Consider the following 22,295-nt stretch of genomic DNA (forward strand, 5'->3'; position numbering starts at 1 on the left):
TTGGGAACAATTTAATCGTTGTTGCTTATTCGGTCTTTTGAATCATCATAGTTGACTTCATAACGTACTTGTTTACAAATAAGGATGACTTTAATTAAGAACAATCATGCATCTTCTAAGGTCATACTGATGTTTATTTTAAGGTTAACAAATGTACAGGTAGCGCAAGTTTTAGATAATACTTTATTATTTAAAATAACATTAGCCGAAAAACAAGTGCCGCTTGACATTAGCGCCTCTTTGGACGTCATTACACGGATTTTTTATAATAAGTGAAAAATAAACTGCTCAAAGTAATTAGTATTAACATCCGAGAAGGCAGTTAGTAAACATGATATTTTTCAATGGTTCGGACTAAATATTTTGACCAACCTAAACTGGTTATTACTGACTAGCTTCTGCCAGCGGTTTCACCCGCATCCCGTGGAAACCTCTGCACGAACCCGGATAAAAAGTAGCATATAGCCTTCCACAATAAATGGGCTATCTAATACTGAAAGAATTTTTCAAATCGGACCAGTAGTCCCTGAGATTAGCGCGTTCAAACAAACAAACAAACAGCTTCAGCTTTATAATATTAGTATAGATACCAATACCGTGTTAGCAAGTGGTTTCGCAGATATAACAAATAAATCTACTTTCTCGATTTCTCTTTGGTATTTATTAGGAAGCTATTTCCAATCAGCCAAAATCGATTAAGTACAAATGCAACCATAGATTTATAGGAATTTAATTTAGATGTTTTTATTAGATACCATTTAAATATCGAGACTGGAAAAATGACAGTTTTTCCTGTTGCGATTTCACACTTTAGGTATTTAAATTATATCAATGGAAAAAAGCTTTAACCTAACGGCATGATATTTTATTTTTCAACAAATACAAGAAAGTATTTTCTTGTGGATTCTAAGTTAAAATACGTACTATAAGTATTCTTATGCTTAATATTTTTACGTGATCAAGTAAAAGATAAACTTATACATATAACTTGATACACTATAATGTAACAAGTTTTTATACTAATAATAAATTATTCAATGTTTTTCCTCTGGGGAAATAGCGGCTGGACAAACAATAGTACGAAGTAATTAATAAATGACTATAAGTTTAATAGATACGCTTGCATGACGACCAAACCAGTTCATCGGGTCAAGTTTTAGAAGATACTTAGGTCAATGATAGAGAAAATATTAAAATACTTATCGGGTATTTTAATCCAGGCCATATAGAATTTATAAAGCCAATTAGCATGAAAGACTAATAAAATTAGCGGCAAGAAGATTTATGGCGAAGAATCAAATTCAATTTTTTTGGCTGGCACGTCAAGACGTCAGAAATATATAATGTAGGTCAGTTTCGAATTCCACCATGTATTTTAAATTTTGTTTGGTGTCATTTGAGCATCTTTGGCAGTCGTTGCGGATAGTCAGAAGCCAGTAATTCTGACAATCTGTCTTACCTAGGGGAAAGTTTGCAAGGGTAGCTGCGTTGGGAAGGTCAAATAGGCACTAGGAAGTCGCTAGACTGGAAGCCATGCCACAACATATGTCGGGCAAGGCTAGGCAGATGATTTCAAATATTGATTGTTTTTAATGGTAGGTATCTAATTTATACTTATTTATACAGAAAATGAGTTCCCTATAATAATATTTGCTAGCAACGCTCGTTATATTCAATCCATGCTTATTCAATATGTTCCCCGGGAAAGCCCGTAGGCGAACGCTCAGTGTTCAGATAATGAACTCAATTTAAATTCAGTTAGGTATACACATGAACGCTTTTACATTAAAATTTTATAATGGTTATTTAAAATTAACTGGTAAAGTAGTATAGTTCATATTGTTATGTGAGAGTGCTTAAATTATCAAAGTGCTTTAAATACAAGAATAAAGTTTTCTTGGAAAGATACTTCTACTAGATGAAATGTAAATAAATATAACTCATAATACACTATTAGAAGACGTAACTATTGTTCATTTAAAATACTCACACCCTCACAAACCTGTTACTCATGTATTTCAGATAAAATGACTCGTAATATAAGGAAAACATGAACACACATTTTATGACTACTTCAACTGAAAAAAGAGGATACTTACAAAATGTACCTACTAGGTAGGTATGCTAATTTAGTTTTATATGGCTTGTAAAGTTAATTAAATTACCTAAACTTTCAAAAGATAATCGGTCAGACCTACGTCAGAACACTTAGCCAAATTGCCGAAATCCGATCGTGGTCGGCAATTTGTGATGGGAACAACTGTTCCAACTATTGAGGCTTTGACGTAGATCAGTTTTTAGATAGATTTTTAGAATCGATTAACAATTATAGTTTGTAAACAAGGCATTCAAACAATCCAGCGAAAAGCAAAATTGATTTTAAGTTTTGGTTCCCACGGTAAATGATAAGTGCATTTTCCGACATATTTTGGATCCTAACTGGCAAACATAAATTCTAGTAACTTGTTCTTACAAGTTACTATTATCGTTTTGATGTCAGCCATCAGAATCAGTTACTTAGAAATAGTTACAGGATACAGAGTCCAACGTATACGTTAGTCGTGTAACGTTTGATATCTAACTACACTCTACTAGCCAAAACAACTGACTCATATTATAGACGTGAGCCACTGTGGTTAGCTTAGCAAACAGGTACGACAGGCTCGGACATGCAACAGCCGACGTCATCAGAGTTGCATGATACCACACCAAGTCGCCGTGCAGTTTCGATAGCACAGCGGTGTCTTCCAATTTCTCTTTATTACTGTGTTGATATCTTACTCTACCGCGTCAGGTGAAGATAAGCGCGAGTGAGTGCGACGCTACGCGATTTGGCGGCAAGAGTGTTCACTATACTCGGCTAGGTTCGGTACAGTTCGTTGGAAGTCAGCGGTAGTCGTAGCCGGTAGCTCCGCTGGGCAGTCGCGCGCACTCCCGCCGGGCACGCCGCGCCACGCCGCCGCTATAAACAAATCATACCCTACTGACAGAAACACATTTATTGTTCAATGAAAACTAGTTGAAGCCTACTCGCTGGTGCCGCCGATCGCTACGATTGATTGCGAGGCGCAGTGAATTATAAATCTAGACGACCGGCCGCAATGAATTTAGACAATAATAAAGCTAGGTTAAAAGCTATGCTATTTGGATGTTTGCAGTGAAAGGAGCCGTTGTAAGTGGCGAGTCGGTGTGTAACTGTGCTGCGGTCATTTTGTATTAGATGAATAAGTGGAGCGTCCCACTGTACAGCATGTACTTGAGGCGCGAGTGCCGGTACTCCGACCAGCGCGTGCTGACTGCGTGCTAGTCGCACCCGCCGGGTCCGCTCCCGCCTCATCACTGCTCCTGATCGCTCCTCTGTGCTCTCTTTGTACTCAAAGTACGTATTTCTCTTATTTATATTATACATGTACGAATGTTTCCTTATCTCGCGACGTCTTATCACTTAAGTTCAAGGATTCAAAAGTATCCGAGATTATACACAAATGATTACTGGCAAGAAGTATGCCAACAAGTTATTTTTATCTAATCTCTATCAACTGTTTAGTAAGATGGCAATGATATACAGTAATCAAAGTGGTAATACAAATGTAGATTTAATTTAATTATACAATCTTTATTACAATTTCTTTTAACACTTTGATATGGCAAGGTCATAATTTATTTTGTGCATAATAAGCATGATTGCTATTTCGTACCAACTCACTCATCTGTTATTGTACAAATTGTACTAAAATAAGTAATAACGAAGAGGAAAATGGCTCACATTGCGCAAAACGCAATAATAAGAAGTACTTACTTCAAAGTTTTTATTACATGGACATAAAAAATTATATTATGAATCGCGAGACGCAATCCCACCGGTCACATGACACAATCTCTGATACAGACTGACCAGTATGACGTAGTTAGTCAATTAAACGTTAAAGATAAACAGTGACACAGCTATCGGATTAATTTTATAACCAATACATAAGTCTGTAACTCACTTAAGTATTCATAGAGTTCATTCATTTCTCTCAGAACTCGTAAATGTATTAAATGCATCCTCAAGCGGTGATCTCCTTTACACATGTAAGTAATACCTACTGAAAACTCGTAGAAAAATTAATTCAAATCAAGATACATTGAATACACCACTGAATAAAGTAGAACCTATTGTTAACTTATGCATTGTGTCCGTCATTACGTCAAAGTTATTTAGTACATTGTAAGGATTCCTACTGGCTTTAGAGGAGAATAATATTTCAGTAGCTCAATGAAGGTCACAATTCGCAGATTGGTTCATAATCCTACTGATTCAGATCCAATCCAATCAAAGATAATCCTCTAACATGCTTTGGATTACGACAAACAGAATGTTTTTTAAATAAAAGTTATGAAAAATGATTCTATCACTTTTAGTTTCATGAAAAACAAAATATTCTTTAAAGCGTAATTAAAGGATTGCAAGAACATCTATAATACAACTTTTTGGAGAGACCGGAATAGATGTTTTCGAATTATTAGGAAATACATATTAAGATTTTTATTATTATCTCTAAATATACTGACTAATATAACAAACAAAATAAGCAAATGTATTAAAGAAATCAACTCTATACTTGATATATTTTGGGCGCGTAAAAAAGTCGTAGCGTCCCGTAGCCAGCCATAGTCACCCTCCGTAACTTCGTAGGCGAAAATTCGGAAATTGCCTACGCGCTACCATTTTCGCTTGACAAACGTCATTGTATAGTATTTTGGACTTTTCCTTATTGAAGAAAATCATTTCCACTTAAGAAAAATGAGAAAAGGAACTGACGTCATCAACATGATATCGGTACAAATATTACGCGGATACGTAACATTTTAAATGGGGAATTAATTGACATTTAATGTTTGTCAATTGTTTTCTAGGCTATTTACGCACAGTATATTATTCCGGGTGTTTATGTAATAAGTCCTAACCTGACAGACGTCAGCAGAAGTAATTAATGTTGGCACATAATGGGTTTCTTTAAAATGTTTGTCATTGTGTAGCGGCTTTCTTAGATTCATAATAAGATTAAACCGTTTAAACCATTCATTACGTACTATTATAACATCGATATTTATATTTGACAAAAAAAAATTGGTATGTATATATAGTGTAGTTGTCCAACAATGAAAAAAAATCTAATTGGTTTAGAAATTTTGAGAATGTTTTCCTTTCGTAATATTAGCTTCTATAAGTAAAATGTTTTCTCTTTATTATAGGTATATTAGTAAAGATAATGCATAGGTGCCTATGTCGAAGCGATGTAAAGTAGCAGAGAATTTACATCGTTATCGTTGCTTAACTTTATCTATGTTGGTCACGAAACCGTTTTCATACTAACTACTAACGGCGGCTTAAGTAGTGATACAAAATTAGAAATCTATACTAATATTATAAAGCTGAAGAATTTGTTTGTTTGTTTGTTTGAACGCGCTAATCTCAGGAACTACTGGTCCGATTTGAAAAATTCTTTCAGTATTAGATAGCCTATTAATTGAGGAAGGCTATAGGCTACTTTTTATCCGGGTTCGTGCCGAGGTTCCCACGGGATGAATGCGGGTGAAACCGCTGGCACGAGCTAGTTACTTTATAATTGCTCATATATGAAAGTGGCGAACCTTGATGATTGATGGAAAGGTAATCTTTTAAGCAGGACAAAAATGCAGTAATTTAAGGCACAGAAAATTACAGTGATAGAGAAGAAGAAGAAGAAAAGACAATTTTTAATAATTTTAGGTTAAAATAGACACTACGTGAGCGCACTCCTCTTAGGTATCGGATGACACTTACCTATATCTAACAGGAACATATATCCTATAGTTTTAAAATTATAGATAATTTATCATTTCTTTCAAGTAAGTAAGGAATAGGTAGGTAGGCAAGATTTATTTGAAACTAACTGCGTTCAAAGTACGTCGTTATTATTAATACTCAGCGGAATTAAACACGATGTAAATAATTTTTATTACCATTGTAGTGACTAAGATCTTTGAAAACATAATTAATACCTATATCTTGAGTGGATTTGATAACATTGTACAAAGTACATGGACGGTAAACGTAATGATCAAAGTAAAATTACTCACTTAATTTTACAAGCAGTTAAAAAATATAGGAAGTAAAAATGTTAATACAAATCACCAACATAAATCCAGATTTTTTTTTTAATAAGGACAAAATCCATTACGAAACTTGTCCATTACTGTCTACTACGACTGCTTCAGTAAACACCATTCATACTCCAAATAAATTACTCTTTCACAAAAACGCAAATTACAATTATTTTTTTAAGTTACAAAAGAGTTTTCAGCTTTGCAACACTGGCGAGCCGACAGGCATAAAAACTTTTTAATTGTTCACACAAGAAAAGTTAGCCTTTGAGAAGAAATAAAGTATTTTGGAAGTTAGGCTACATTGTCGTGGATCACGCTTTTCTTTTTCGTAAAATATATCCGGAAAAATCTATAGCGTAGCCTTTCACAGACTCGAAGTTTTAAATGAATATTTATGCTTACGTACTATCTACATTGGAGTTTGTTCGAGAGAAAACAGCATTTCTTTAAAAGATTACAAAAACAAGCCTGGGTATTTTTTTATTAAAACAGATAAAAAAAATAACCAAACAACTATCTAATTAAAACTTTTTTTCACTGAATAGATACGATGTTAATTGCATTCCAAGTGTATTTGAGATTTTGTTTTCTGAAATGCATTTGGCTCTGAAGATAAAGTGTGTAATAAAAATTATAGTTAGGTAACTCGAAAATAGTTAAAACACTAACAAACGAGATGCGTTATTTATTATTTTGGTGATGGTAAAAAAACATAAATGTGTAATTTCCTTTAAAAAAAGGAATGAAATAGCTCTTGACTTTACGAAATGAGAATTTAGTGGAAGCCGTCGTAAAAAGGTCAATTAACTCCCAAAGTTTCATAGACAAACGGGACTAAGGCAAAGGTATTCTGTAATATTCCACTTTCTATTTAACGTAGTTTATTTCTATAGTCCTTTTAGAGAACAGTCTACTTATTCTTATTAGCCTTAAACTTCGCTTTATCTCCAGGGATTCTGCAATAATAAGTTTAGGCATAAATATACTTATAGCTAGGTAAATTAAGATGAGTTTAATATCAATATTAGACAGCTTAAACACCCTGCATTTATTTTTACATCCCCTTGGCGTCGTATTTTATTGATAGCTTCTTTCATGTTTCAGTCACGGACGTTTTATGGAGGCTACGTATGTTTACTATATTGGTCGGCATGTCGGAACCACTCAAGCTTGCACCGAACTTAATGTATTATATCTTTCCTATGTATAGAACGTACAATATAGTTCCATTTCGGGTTTCATAACAAAATTAAGCCGCTAATGGTTCTCCGTTCTGTCCTCAAACGCGTAAATGAACATGACCGAAGCTAGCATTGGTATTTTGGAAAAGAGTCAATTACATCAGTACGAGTGTCTATACCCACTACCTATAAACTTTTTTTTTGAGCGGATATCGTCAAAAGACCTCTCCGCTGTAGGTGCAGCGTGAGGGAGTGTCAAACTCTTACTGACAGAGTTAGTAGGGGCACAGTCACTCTTACGTAAATCCCGTAGCCCTGCCTTCATATACCTAAAGTAGTAAGTTAATAATACGAAACAAAACAAAGATTAAGGTACGTAATCACATTACTACCCCAGACAAAGTACGGCATTCGCTGCTCCTTTTAAATATTCCATTATTTAAGTATTGCGTTGAAATATTTATACGTAGTGGAGGTAGAAAGTCGTTGAGTATTGGATTATTCTTACAGAGATTCTCAAGTAAGGGCAAATATCTAGTCGCTTCGCATTCCAGTGGCTTCCGATTTCTTTTAACGCATTTATTTAAGTCATAAAGCGCGGGTAAAATAAATATAAACTTTATTTTACACGTGTATGCGTTAATAAACTAGGCGTTTTTCCTACAAAATGAGTATCGAGTAATTAATGAGATTAAGTTAAACTTCTCTTTACATTACTCCTAAACGAATACCTAAGTATTAGTGGCGTTTGGAGTACACAGTTGATATCAACATGCTAATAAAATTATCTTGAGTCTCTCTTCCCATGTACTTCTAATAAGTACTTATATTTGAGTACATTATCGAAACATCAGCCTCAAGAATAGAGGTCGCGTTAGTGCGCATAATATTGTGAAAAGGTTAACATAGTAAAATTCGAAGGCATAATTTGCAATTTGCAAACAAGCCTTAAACATCTTACACATGTAAAGGTACATATTGCGTGGTCAGCGCGCGGTCGGGTGCGCGGGCGCATCCAATGATCAATATTCGTGTCATGCGCAGAGCCGCACGTGCGCAGTAACAATCATTACGTGATGTCGGCATCTACATGACAGTTATCGAAATCGTTTTACGGATGCACTCGTAAATTGGTGGCTCGTGTAGGTCTTGTTGCAATTTGTGACATGCAAACTGCATCAAGAAAAGTACCTTATTCGATGATACTTTAATATTTCAATATTTATGTATGTCGCGTTTCTGAATAATGTTCCTTATCGAGTCTAGTAAGAACATAGGAAACTACTGCTGCTATTTCCCTGTTCCCAGTACCTGTACGCAAAGACCATTTTGATAGATCTTCCGAGTAAGCTCGAGTAATTTCCCACTTGACCACATTCAACCCTATTCGCAAGAACCTATGTTCGAAAAGCGTTCAACCGGAAAATAACCGCGGTCGGTTAGGACAGATCACATATATCGGAGATTCCGTACTGATAATTAAGTAAATGAATGTTTGCGATAAACACAAGTGTTTTATTGACAGCGATACGATCAAGAATGTCGTTACATAAAAACAGACGCCAATCATTTTATTTTTAGCTTTATCATTGATCCATTTATTTTTAGATTGCCTGGATATTCTATAAGAGGAATTACGCCGTCTACATATTTTCTATATTAGGATTAATTACGATAACTAAGGTTTAATTAAGTCTTGGAATGATGACACAATAGGCACGGAGACTCGTTGATTGCTTTGCTACGAGACTCGGTTACAAATATTCGTATCTTCTACAAATAGATGTGGCGGCTTCCAAACTAACTTAAGGGGACTCCTTAGTAAGGTACGACATTAGTCTCGAAATAAAAAGGTGATTAATCAAAATAACTTGTATTATTCTCGAGTTTAAAAACCATTGTATATGAACGGATCTCCAAATATTCGATACGTTGACACGCTTTCAGTCTGAAAACATGTCATAGGTAATTATGTTTTTGATACTCAACAATACCTGTATCCTGTGCTTTTAGAGCAGTTCAAGGTCTAACAGAGTCTCGTTAATAAAAGGTTTTGAATCTGATTGTTTCATGCTTCATGCTCCCATATAATACGGCATTCAAAGTAAAATATCCGTTCTATTGTGCTTATTAGTCCCTCGGTTCGACAGCACTTGATAATCATCGGGTAGCTAATACTGATAGTATCTTATCATTCACGCATCGAGAGTTTGGCACTCAGGCAAATGAGGTGGACAAAAACCTGCCGGTAATTTAACGTCTGTCACCGTGCAAAAAAACCTCGTTACAGGTTTTAAAGCAAACATGCATAAATCTAAAGCATAATGGTTGGTAGCTAGTTTTTGCCTTTAAGTCGCTCGTAACTCAGATATATCCGTTGATATTAACACTTAGATTTTGTCAATAAATACAAGAAATACATGAACTGACATGGTTATATGTACCATAATAACTAACTAGGTATGTCTTTTATATGGGAAATCATTAAATAACCTGTCTCTCTGTGTTTGCAACGTTGAAAACGCTGGAACGCTGGGAGTGTCAGACCCTTTCTGACTAAAACCCACAATATTCCTTCTTAAGCCTTTTACCTACAGAACTGACAGAACTAGGTGTGTCTTTAATATAAATTATTGCTAATATGTAGGTAGTCGCTAGGAGTAGGTCCAAGGTGGTTATAGAAGGTTTATAAGCGTTTTAATGTTATTTCAACGATTAATTTTAGTTTTACAAAACGCTCAATTATTGTAACTATCCACAGCACTTAGCTTAGTGGAACAAGGCGGCATAAACCTAAGTGTTTACATCGGATCTGATAATATAAAGTACTTGCAATTTAGAACGGAACGTTAATAAAACTGATTACTCATAATTCCTCTCGATTGCTAGACCGGATCATTATAAGATACTAGCTTCTGCCAGCGGTTTCACCCGCATCCCGTGGGAACTACTTCCCGTACCGGGATAAAAGCAGCCTATAGCCTTCCTCGATAAATGGGCTGTCTAACACTGAAAGAAATTTTCAAATCGGACCAGTAGTTCCTGAGATTAACGCGTTCAAACAAACAAACGCTTCAGTTTTATAATATTATAGTTCGGCCATTCAGAGAATGCGTTCCTGACACGTCGCGATTGAACTGACGACGTAACTTTGCAATGGCGTTGCAGTTACGATAAAAATATTTTTGCTGGTTGTTTACCGTTTTAACAATTGAGGAGCATTAAAACAACATTATTATATCAATAATCAATGAATGTTATAATTTTGTGCCAAACTGAGTGTCAAATAACTTGGTAAACAATATTTTTCTAAATCTATACTGCGCTATTACAAGGTTATGTCAGCGGTTTATATTTTGTAGTGCTGTGCTAAAAATAACAGGCAAGTATCGTAATCTGTTCTTATACAGTTATAATATAAAATAATACGTTTTGATTTTCTTTTTAAGAATTGGAAAATAATGGACTATAAGACTTAATTATAACGTTTATGAAATATAAAAATAAAACTATGACCAAACCGCATTTTTATACTTAGATTAAAAATGGTAACCCCAAATGGCGTTATGGGCCGCCATTTTGTGACGCTAAAACAGTCGTCCGTTGTCGTTTCGTGCGCATAGACCACGTTTTTCAAGTGTTTTCGATCTGTTTTTATTTGATTACCCGGCTTTTGTTAGACCGAGATATCAGGATTGATTCTGTTATTGATAATAATATAATTATACATGTAGGCGAAGATGATGATGAAGACACCACCTCCTCAAGCAAATCGGAGTCTGATTAATATTCTGTTCGCACATTCAATTCAATGTACTTGTAACAAAGAATAAATAAAACAATTTTATTATATGAATATTACCTTTTTTTGGTTTCCACTTAAATAACTAAAATATAAAACAAATGATTCCGCCAATTTAAAACGAAAATAATCTTAAAATAATGCGGCGGTTCATTTTGAAGGAACGGTAACGAACTCAGTGTTATGTTGTGCCCATCACTAGTCGTGACTAACTGATAGGTGTCAGGAACGCATTCTCTGAACGGCCGAAGTATAGTATAAATTTTATGATTAATTCTAGATAAGAATATGCTTAAGTTTTTGTTGTATTGACGCACATACATATAAGGAGATAAAAACTCGATCTACATATTCGAGCCTTCTATTCAGCCAATGTTTTTATTGAGCCAAAATTGTGTATTAAGTAATGCGCTGATTAACGGTAAATTATTAATTGAGGCTTATGGCAATACTTAGAATGATTTTGTATATAATCTTAGTCTAACTATTTTCGTCTTACAGCCAGTTTCTTCATCAAAAGTTAAAGCCAAAGTAAAAGTCAAAGTAATGTCTAAAGTAAAAGTAACGGTCAAATTCAATTTTTCTATTCGTTTTGCTGTCACTTTAGCCTTGAAAAAACGAATTTGACCGTTACTTTTACTTTAGACATTACTTTAACTTTTACTTTTGATGAAGAAACTGGCCGTTAGTAACTCATGAAATGATTTCCCTTATATTCCGTTATATTTGTTTCAAAGTATTCATGGAAGTATGTTTTAATATGCATAGTCAGGCATAAAAATAGGTTTATATTCTCGCATTTATCAGACCGACTATAACTTGCCAAGGCAGCAGACTGGTCGATTAGGGCCGTATTTAATTCTTACCCTTCATCGTTGATTTACAGCTATAATGATTTCTAATTGATGCGTTTCGTCAATGCTCAATACCATTCACATAATCGTAGCTAGCAAACACTGCATGTTTAGATCTTCACGAAAAAGTATTGGGCACAATGCTATTTTAAAATTGTCGCGTTCTCTAAACGCCATCTTGTTACGCGTTCCGAATTTGAACTCTTCGTGCTGGAAAACGCGGGAAATCGGCTGCAAAGGTCGCAAGCCATCATATTTTTATTCATATTTAATACTTACTCTAAATCTATTGAAGCTATTTATGTAATTGGAAATCCTTTAATATTGCTTACCGAAGTAGCATTATCGCAGCATTATGTACTTAGATATCCGTGTCAGGGATGTCGCGGTCGCCATAATACCCGATAAAGCCCGGCCGATTGTAACACCTTACTCGGATATTTGCAAAGGGCCAGTATTGTGGCTTATAGCAACATTAGATAGATAATGTTTTGTGGACCTATCTCGGGAAAACCGAGGATGGAATTTGTTTAATGCTGATATTGCGTGAACCCCTTTCTCGCTTTTGTAATTGATTATTATATTTATCAGAAATATTAACGCATAAAGGGTTTCAGGTACTTTAATTCGGTAAATACTAATTTATTCTTAATTTTGTAAGCCTCAAATTAATGCTGGTTATTTTTAAATGACCAGAAATTAGTAAAGATAAATTGTATCATTTTTATTGGACCTCTTACCTACTACCAACCTGTATATCCATAAAAAGAAAACGTTTTCCACCGAAACGTTTCGAATAGTTTCCACGTCAACGCCATGGTCCTTGATATGAGTACCTACGTATATTTGAATAGTTTGAAAGCACCTAAACTTCGGTTGGGTTTCGATTTTGCTTTGGTTTCCATACCTGTGTAAGTACCTATATTTCTACAATCTACATATGTACAAATGTTTCACACGTAATATGTATGCCTACATTCGTTTCAGCTCTCATATTCATCACACGGGACGGACGGTCTGCTTTGAGGTTCGAAAATTAAAAAACGCCCAAACGCTTTTAAATTAGTGGCCAGTACGGTTTTAATTACAACCTCAAATCTGCGTTCTTTTAAATTAGTCTGGGCAATTAAAACTAAAAAGTTTTCAGCTCGCTTTTATTTATTTTGAAAATTAGAACGCTTTCGTTGTAATGTTTTTAAGTTTTTTACTAGAATGTTCCTTTCCTAATGAAATAATTAAAATAGCAACGGCTCATACAATTAGCGACTTCACGTTGTCATGTTTTGCATACAACGCAATTTATTGATTTTTATGTTATGAACGTAATAACTACCTACATGGAAGTAGCGTGACCTAAACCTTGACTACGTTGCAAATAGTATTATTCAACCACTAGTGTTAGTTTTCCGCGGTTTAACTCCTGCTGTTGTTCTTCATGCCATCGAACAAAGAGTACTCTTATCGAACTAAGATGGTTCTGATATAATCAACTACATATAATGAGGGTTTTCTAAAATGGCGTCCACCAGGTGGCAGCACCGAGTCGTCAGGTCCAGGTAACTGTCAAAGTGCTTATCTTTACTATGAATAGTGAACGATTTTAGTGTTTTTTTTTATTTTATAATTAAAGCACTGCATTATTGTTTTACTATTGAGGTTGAGTAAATAAAAAAAACTAAATCATATTGTGTTAACAAATTTTTCAACAAGCTTTTCCTTAGTAAGTACCCGTGACTTTTGCACCCTCTCTCTTAGCTCAATTTTTAGTTCGGAAACCTTATTCTGACCGTAGTCCATAATAAAATCAATAACACTTCCAATATAACAGAATTTCAATAAACAATAAGTTCGGACCCTACAATTCCATACTATTTGACAGCTGTTTGGACCTGACGCATACGAAGCGCCGCCTGGCGGCAGAAAAAGTATCGAAAACCCTCATTAAGATAGACTCCAAACTCCGTTATTCGAAAAAGGGCTATGCAGATAAATAATAATTTTCATCCATGAAGGTTTATTCTCTATACAAATCTATTTTTATGAGGTTAAAACTCAGCCGTCCTACGTACGGTCTAGTGTGCATTGTGCGGTTTCCTATGTAAATAGCAAGTTTATTTACCGAGCCCGCTTTATAGCGGCGTGGGCGATGTTTGTTACTAACACAAAGGCTGATACGTGATAATATTGACATTTCCAATATCTTGTATTAACGGGTTTAATCTGTAAGTTAGTATACTACCATTGTACATAAATGTGGTAACTTTATATGTATATGATACACATACATTTTACAATTCCTGGTATCGGAACTGCATTTCCCGATCGGAAAATTACCTAGAAATGAAATCTGTAATTATACGATTCAAGGGCAGACTTTGATCTTCCTCGAATTCCCTTTTCAGATCCATCGTCGATAGAGATATATCTAGCTAGGTCCACCGGGTTCTTTGAAAAGATAATCTATTCCTATACTTATTGATTTAACTAAACAAACTACTTAGAAAACTATACAATTGATAAAGTTTTCTTAGTTTATTTGCATTGCTTTTTAGGTTTGGCAAGATATAAGTAGTCGTAGAAAACACTAACTTGGTTTTTCTGATTCGGTTAATGGGAATCCCTTGTATTAACAAAACAGGATAATCTATCTTTAAAAAAGGCTATAATAATATTTTGGTAAAGCCGTTAGCCTCGTGGTTGATGTTATCTTATTCACTTGTGTCTTAAAAACATTACATTAATTTAAGTTGTAATAAAATTGCCAATTTTTTTGCAATGTTTCCAGTTTTGCGTAGTTTCTTTAACATGAAATTATCACAGGCCATCTATTTTGTGTCATTAGACAAAGGCCGGTTATATCTCTAGTAATAAAAAAGTTATATAATGTATTAAAAGATGTGAATAATAGCCACTCTACAGCAAAAAAGGAACTAGTTTTCAATACATCGACACAAAGATACATTATAAAGGACAGCGCAAGGGTTTTCCCAGTTCTATTGGCAGACAAAAGAGTTAGCACCTGTGTGTTCTCACAGTATGGAGACCCGATACTCCTAACTGGATGTGCTTCCAACACGCGATGTCCTACCATTCTACAATGAAGGTTATATGGTTTGCATAATTGGAAAGTATGTTTCTCATTGCTCGATCGATGAAACCACTGTTTGGGATGCGTAACTGAAATTATTTATGCTCCGTTTAATCTAGCGGTTATTTTAATGCATGGTCTGTGACTAAAGGTCAACCGTATTGTTGAAAATGGTTTTTAGTTTTGTACACAGTCAAATGTGTTTTAATTAATTTTTGGTTTTGTTGCGTGATCAAATGCAATACCAATTCGGAGCTAATATTTGATTGTATTTTTCATACATATGTATTTAGCCTAAGCTGAAGGTATAATTTCATTGTTAAAAGCTGAGCCATTTTTCTTAGCGTCCCAGAAGACAGTATTTTACCATTTTTAACTATAAAAATATTGAAATGTATCCGGCTCTTAAGTGGAATGATCGCCTTCGAGAGCCGAGCGACTGGAGGGAGATATTTCCTCTCTTAAATTGAGTTTGAGCGATATATAGATCCAGTTTCAATACACCTTCAGATCTCTTGTAATTGATGGAAAGGAAGGCGTGGGCATTGCCAATTTTCTGTGAAATATCCATGCCATTCTTTAAATGTCATGCGAAATGATATAGGAGATATGTTATTTGATATAACGCGTACATGATGCCTTATTTTTATTGGATGTAACTTATTTTATTTTTTATAAATTGCTTAGAATATTGTTATCATTTATGCCTTTCTAATTAATTAAAATTTCATTCATAATTTCAATGCAAAAGTGGTACCAATTTGCAAATGGTCAGTTTTAGGCTTCAAGGCAATCGTTATCATCCAAGTTTCTCGCAATGCCACTGTGATTATTAACATACTAAAATCTAAGATAAAGGTACCTACATCCTGGTAAGGATTGCAAAATAATAATAAACATAAAAGATGAATGGAAATGTACCTGTTGTTCAAATGACATCAAATGACAAAGAATCTTGTAAAACAAACCCTGTGATTTTATACTTACATAGTTATAATCTAGAGCACCACGCATGTAACAGAGAAAATTAAAAATAAAGCCGTTCTTAAATGAAAACTTGCGAGGGTTTTAGAAAAATCCTTCCTACGTGCTGCACATACACACACAGACATACAAACATGTAATATGTACGTAAGAAAACGAGTATGTACCTAAGCGCCTTACTTGGAAGATAAATTGTCTCAGTCAAGCGCAGTGTGTGTATATTTTACGAGAACGAAACGAGATGCACCTGGTTCTAACTTAATTGATGGGAAAAATAGTGAATGTTCTTTCTTTGGTTTATTTTACAGGACCGACCGATCTCGGACCGATTCCAAGAAAATAACATTTTCACCTCACCGATGCACGGGTGTATCACTCACAAAGCGATTTCGCGAATCGAACCCGAGACCTCATGCGACCACTAGCCAACAAAGCGGTTTGATACCACACACGTACTAGGTATATAAATTATGAAGATAATAAATAATCGTACTTTCTTCACCCTCTGTAAGCGGTTACAGATATGAAGGCAGACTGAACGAAGTCCCGGTACTATATCTCCGTGAAGCATCGTTTTTCCAACTACTGTTGATTTATGTCAGTATTACTTCATACTCTAATGACGTCTACAAGTAGGCACGTAACAGCTGTTTGAGACCGTTTATATTCCAAGATGAAAGGTGTGGATGACAATTTACATTCATGTTCTTTATTCAAAATTGGTTCTTTCGAAAATCAAAATTAAGGCGGACGAAAAATATATATGTATATGTACCACTGACCTCTATATTTACCACTGGACCGGCTGTTCCGTACGTTTGACAGCAATTTTTTGTGCCCATTTGAAGCGCCAATATCGTCTAAGCGAGTGTCCACAGAACTAATTTTGACGTATAATTTCAAATGGCTGTGAGAGAAGTGTTTGTTCCTTGGTTCACTGTAAAAATAATTTTAGTACCACGGACACTCGCTACGTCTAACAGCACCAAAATGGCGATTATCAAACGGGCACAAACGCACGTTGACAACAGCCTGTCCAGTGGTAAATATAGAGGTCAGTGATATGTACATTGTACATAGGTTCGTTTTATGTTTTATTGTCGGCCATATCTAAAAGAATTTTTACCTATATGTCCTTTTTGAAAATCCATAAATTAATCTACTTCGTTGTATGGTATTGCCCAAATCTCGGGACTTACGTTGCAGATTAAAATCAGTAGTGTGAATAGAATTGCGTTGCTTAGTTATGTCTCAATGCTATGTAGTATAAAAATTACAATAATCATTGAAAGAGCCATTTATTTCGGCCTCGCCACAATAATTAAGTAACATAATTTAAACAGAGAGAAGTCCCCAGACAAGGCTGGGGCGACTTCTACTTCGACATTTTACGTCTGTTTAGTTAAACTTTTCTCTTTAACTAAGTTTGTTTAGTGAGTGAAATATTACGTTCTAATGTACGTAGATGAGTACTTTGTCTCATAGTTTTGCTGTTGTTGAATATGTATGAGGTATTAACTCACGCTGTGATGTAATTCCTTTAGTCTCCAGTCTTGACATGAGGCGTAGCCCTGGCACTGAATTATGCTAAATACGTCTAAGGTAATATAGGCCTTGCTCTGGTTTTTATTCGACTAAACGTTGGGTTGTTATCCTTATATTTTTTCTGTTGATGAGACGACTGTCAGTGTCATAGTTTTGTGTCTTAACTTATGTGTTGTACTTACCTTTGGTCTGTTTCAATGGAACGTACAAACCACATAGGTATACTTACCTGGTACAAAAATGTGTTTGTCCTCAAAGGCATTTTTAAGCCTAGCGCGGTTGGGCAAATAAAACCGTACAGCCTCTAAACAAACTCAGTTGTTTCACACAAAACATAACATGTATTTTATTTTTAGTTCCACTACAATTTTTATATACTTACCACTATAAGTAATGTAATCTGATTCTGCCTGTAAATGCAATGTCAAATTCCATACCAAATCAAGGCACACATTTCGGTATCAATTAATCGTATCAATTTAACAATTGAGCCAATGAATCAGATTCCTTTGCATTAATATTCTGCATAAAGCTATGCACTCAATACTGGCCATATGTGACGTCATCGATTTAAATATCTGTATTTAGGTCTACTCGGTTACAGACTTCGATAAATGTATTGATTGACCTTCGCTAAGTTATTCTTAATCGGGAGCATGTGGCTATTGTAGACATAGCTTAATGTAATGCGGGATATTTAAGTAAGCTTGTTTGTTGAGCAAAAACTACTTTAGTTTCTTGTGTGTTAAGGTTCATATTACTTTGTAGGGTGCTTAATCAAATAAGTAATAGGCAGATAAAAAAATGTTGTCATTTGCTTTCTGTGTTTTTTTGTTGTTAATAAATATTTGTTGCCAAACCATGTAAGAACGAGTTTGTTGAAAAAAAAGTCAATCCAGTTATGTACCTCAGGCCTGAGAGTCAATGTGTTGATAATTTTTGGTGTTAGTTTATATACGTATGTAATAAAGAACTAGTCATTATTCGTGAATAATAGAAAAAAAATGGAAACGGGGAAGCAAAGACTTTGAAATAATTATTTACGAGGAGTAACATATCTAGTTACTTTAATTAACGCTCTTATTAATATTATTTAAAATATACTTTAATTATAACATAAAAGGCGTTAAAACAATTATAAACAGGAATGTAAAGTGATATAATTTACCTCTCCGTGTCCTCGCAGCTGAAATCATTACGACTGCATATTGCATCTGTCGCATAAACACAATATTAAAGTTATATTATGACAACGCGGATGCAATTACAACCTCTTTTTAATCCTAGATTTTAAATGGCTAAAAAAGTAAGCAAAATAAATCTGTCAAAAAAGGAACAAAGAACATAAAATTCCCATCTTCATGAAATAAATGAAGATCGAGGAAGCAATAAAAAGACCGATTCATTTTTCACTTTACACAAACACAGATATTCAAATATTTATAAACGGCATAAAACTCTACTACAGAGCATTGTTTTCTTTTAGCTCAAGTATTCGTAAATCAAAGTTTACTATGTTTAGGTGGGTTTACAAAGACTGCCTTTGAGATCATAATAAATCCAATAATAGGAATATGTTCCCATAAAATTATAAACCAACTCAAGGAAAACGAGTGCTTCTGTAAAAAATAACTAACAATACGTTGGTAATAATTGTGTAATTAACTCTGAGATGCGAAGTATTTTAATTATTAGTAGGTAATGATCTACATTGTGTTAGTTTCTAAGGCAACTTGCATATTAATGCTAAAATGACTGAGTACTTACATGCAGATAATGACACTGACAGCCTTGGCGTTACACGTTGTTCTGATGATCTTGATTTCGCAAACATGACAGTTGTAATAGAATTTTCATCGCCCTCGGTAATAAGCTCGCTACACAAAATTCTACATAAAAAATAGGAACATTAGACCTAGCTACTATAGAAGGAAAACCGGTATAATGTGTGAAAACACCATACAGACATTAGCAATGAAGAACGCATGACATAGTCGTTATCTATTGGCAACACACGGAACCGCGGCACTCCGATAGTCTTGCAACTGCCCTACTTGAGCACTGTTGCGATCTTAATACCACAATAGTGCGGAACCCAATGATATGCTGTCAAACAATGTCACTTTACAAGGTAAAACTTACATAATAAGCGTGAATAGCATGACATGTGACAGTCGCGAAGGGTTTCAGAACCCTTTGCTAATCAAAATTGACATAGAAAAGGCGTCAATTGTTATACTGTCGAAGATGTCGACATCTTAAGTTTGTAACTTCTTGTTTTCTAGTGTGTAACTACTAAATGTGTGGTTTGATTTGACAGTATCTTGCTTATCATTGTTTTGTATCGATGGATCGTCAATAGTTGCCGAAAATTGTTTCGTCATGTGCCAACCCTCTTCCCGAATGTAATTTAGTGTTCGAAAACAAGTATACCTAAACGCATACTCCTGAGCGAATATTTCCATTCATTTATCTGTTACTGCCTTAAAAATAATACAGGAACAAACCATTTCACAAATAAATAAGCAGTTGTATAAAAATACAATTCAACAAAGAATGCATACACCTAGGTACTTATCTTTCTCTAAAAGTAAGAAGAATCGTTCATGCAGTTATATAAGCATATATAAGCGATATTCCGACATAAGCTGTTGTACAAACACAAAATAATTCAACAAAGAACTCGATAAATATCTTTCTAGAAAAGTAAAAAGAATCGTTCATGCAGTTTTCCCCACATCTTAGAATTGTCTCCGTGGCGTAACCGATTGAATAGAGATTGCAACGATAAGTGACTTGACGTTTCACTTATATCGTTCCGCTGACTTAGCACGACGCGGAGAAATCAATTTCTATCTTGATAACACGCTGATACTACAGATATAGGAAGTATTAGATTGTGGCAAATGCATTTTAGGTGCCTGAGTGAGCGTGAAGCACTTTTAGTGACTACTCATCTATGTAAATACATGAATATGTTAACAAAATGAATACCTATGGATAAATTATCTGATCTTTATATGGAATCTCCACTGCAATAAGTATACAGTTATTTGTGATGCGTATGTTAATAATAGAAAAGATTATCGTATTAGGAATTGTAATTGTAATTTTCCGTTAACATTGTTATTTTGGCAAATCATTAAAGTTTTATTCTAAAAACAATAGCAGGATGTTAAAACATTTATATTACCCGTTTCCGTAACTTTCCCACGTGAACTATGGCAATGTCCATGTATGTACGTACATACGTAATTGGAGAATACTTTAATTAAAGTAACTTAATGTCTGACAAAAAATGGTAGAAGAAAGCTGCCTTAAATCCTACAATAGTCGACCTTTAACATCCATCAAAAACATTCCATCCAAAGTATTCGAATTATATTGCCAATAAATCTCAACAAGAAATCCGAAAAGAAACCGAAGCATCTCAAATATTCAATGGCTCTAACCCTAACTGAAGGAAGGTTTTTCAACATGAGCCGCGCTACTTGCCTCCAGACACCGATAAGGCGGGCCGCACAGGGGGAATGTTCTGTCAGTCGTGACACCACGTCGTCAGACAGCGGGTATACGACACATGACGTGTGTCATGACGTAAAATGCTACGAGACGGCATCATACCCAATGAAGCTTCGAGAAAACAACTTGTAAATACATCAGCCGGATAGACACTTGATCGCTTTTCGTGAATAAATAACAGTTTTAACGATCACATAAACACAACGATTTGAGTAACCTTAAGACTTTGATATTGTAGATGCCATAACTTTCTCTAGCGACAAGTTTCCACGAAGCGAAGTGTAATTAACAGCAGCGATTGCGTGTCCCCGGCAGTGTTGCCCAATGCTGTCTGCCTTGTCCCATAATGTCACGGTACATACCGAGTTTCCATGGAAAATCAATAGTCATTACAAATGCAACAACATATCAAATATCGGCCTCGTAAATATGCATCACTCTCTCATAACGTTCGAGTGTTCATCAAATGTTACAGCGTTATTGAAAACACGAGTAAATACCCTTTATTTACATCAACGCTGTCGTATTTTCATGAAACTAATAAAAACACTCGTTGTTTCAGTACATTACGTCAACGACTAACAATATAAAACGATGAAAGTAAAAAAATGGGGTCTGACTGGAAAGCGGCGCTTGTTTATGTGCCCAAAGAAAGGTCACCCACGGATATTATTCGTAAAGCCACGTGAAACAACTGAAAATGTCGGTGAAAATTGTGAAAAACTGTGGGCATTCGAGAGTGCTCCCATTTCGCCGGGTGTAATGCTGGGAGCTCGCTCCTCAAATATTAAACAAAACTGTAGTCGCGCCAACGAGCTCATACAAATTGAGAATACATAATTTAATGTTTAATTTTGTACCGCGGTGGATGAGTGACTGCAATTGAAGATGTTACTAGTTTCGTACCTTCACAAGTAGTACGAGATATCGATATCGAAGAGTATCAAGTTCGATTTACATAAACAACCCGTTTTTACGTTGAGCTGCAAAGTATATGGTGGGGAGAAAATTGAAACCAAAGAATTTCCATAATTTGTTATATTTTATAGGGTATTGTTTCTGGTGACAAAGCTTTGATGACTTGCTTTCAATTTAATAGCAAAACCATGTCGGCCAATACTATAGGCAACTTTAGTTGATGTTGAAGCATTATTATAATATGCAAGTGGAAGTATGGACGTGGCCTA

General features: G+C 35.0%; 1 protein-coding gene across 3 annotated transcripts in view; it reads left to right on the forward strand.

The window, feature by feature from the left end:
• LOC124631428 (diacylglycerol lipase-beta) overlaps nt 1-22,295 on the forward strand; it is a 69,699-nt gene that overhangs the window by 8,596 nt on the left and 38,808 nt on the right. Inside the window, exon 1 of one of the 3 annotated variants that reach the window (XM_047165814.1) lies at nt 2,916-3,379. The exons of the other annotated variants lie outside the window; for them this stretch is intronic. The gene's annotated coding sequence lies outside the window, so the exon portion shown is untranslated. Of the gene's footprint in view, nt 1-2,915; nt 3,380-22,295 lie in introns of those variants that run through there. 3 annotated transcript variants of the gene reach the window in all.

This window comes from Helicoverpa zea, chromosome 6 (genome assembly GCF_022581195.2).
Source record: "Helicoverpa zea isolate HzStark_Cry1AcR chromosome 6, ilHelZeax1.1, whole genome shotgun sequence".
In the NCBI taxonomy this organism is placed as follows: Eukaryota; Metazoa; Arthropoda; class Insecta; order Lepidoptera; family Noctuidae; genus Helicoverpa; species Helicoverpa zea.